Raw genomic sequence first — 1,171 nt, forward strand, 5'->3', positions numbered from 1 at the left:
TAGTTTAAATATTGCAAATTTGGCTGATTTCCAGCTACCCGTCTCATGTCACTGAAGGCAAGAAAGGCACAGTTGCATGCCTTTATTTGGTATTTCCACCATACTGTTAGAGTTGACTTGGAACTTCATAGATAATAGTAAAATACAGGTGGTGGTGAGTTCTGAGTGGGTTTCTAAGGGTTCTTCAGTCAGTCACTGTCCTCTGTCCATTCTCCCTCCCAAATATTCCTTCATAAGTGAATCCATTTGTTCATCCCCAAATCCACTTCCACCATCATCACCAGAAGTGTCACCCTGTCTCCTGTTGTGTTTCCCTACTTGACACTCTCCACAGGACAGCCAGCCTGAAGGTCTGTTGAAAAACACACATCCACTCATGTCACTTTCCAGCTGAAAACTTTATGGATGTCCCTGCTTTTCATAAGATAATACCCGACATCATCCACAATAATCCCAAAGCCCTAGATATGCTGGCTTATAACGCTTTCAGTCCGTTCCCTTCTCACTCGACTCTCCCTATGGCTTCCCAGTGTCAAGACCTGACCTTCCACTTCCTCGAGTTCCTTTGTACATACTTTCCAGCTCCTCACCCCCCACTGCCTTGTGTTCCAACCAGTACTTCAAGTCCCAGTTAAATGTCATTTCTCCTCCTTTCCCAGTTCAAGATAGCTCTGTACTTATTATATATTTTCCTCCACAGTCTTATCAGTTGTAATTATGAACCTTTGTAAAATTATATGTTTAATTTTTGTCTTTGTATGACTGGATGTTTAATCTTTCTATAACTAAATGTGTATAGGTATAAATTCACCGAAGGAAAAAACTATGTCCATTTTATCCCACAGAGGCTGATATATATATAAAATACATATTTATATATAAAATAGTACTAGCAGAGAGGCCAGTATATATATATATAGAGAGAGAGAGAGAGAGAGCATGCACCTAGCACAGAGCCTGACATATATGAGATATATATATGTAAGAGTACTAAATAATTATTAGATGTGTGAATAAAGACAAAATGTTTTAAGTTTAAAAATAAATATACAGCTTCAAAATATTTAGAAACTGCTCCTGTGAAAGAGATTTTCAGATGAGCAAATAAAAAAATACTTGATAACTAAAGAGATTCTAAAACTAATTGCTTAGCTTTGGAGAGAAAATGTAT

Source organism: Mustela erminea, chromosome 4 (assembly GCF_009829155.1).
Source record: "Mustela erminea isolate mMusErm1 chromosome 4, mMusErm1.Pri, whole genome shotgun sequence".
Lineage (NCBI taxonomy): Eukaryota > Metazoa > Chordata > Mammalia > Carnivora > Mustelidae > Mustela > Mustela erminea.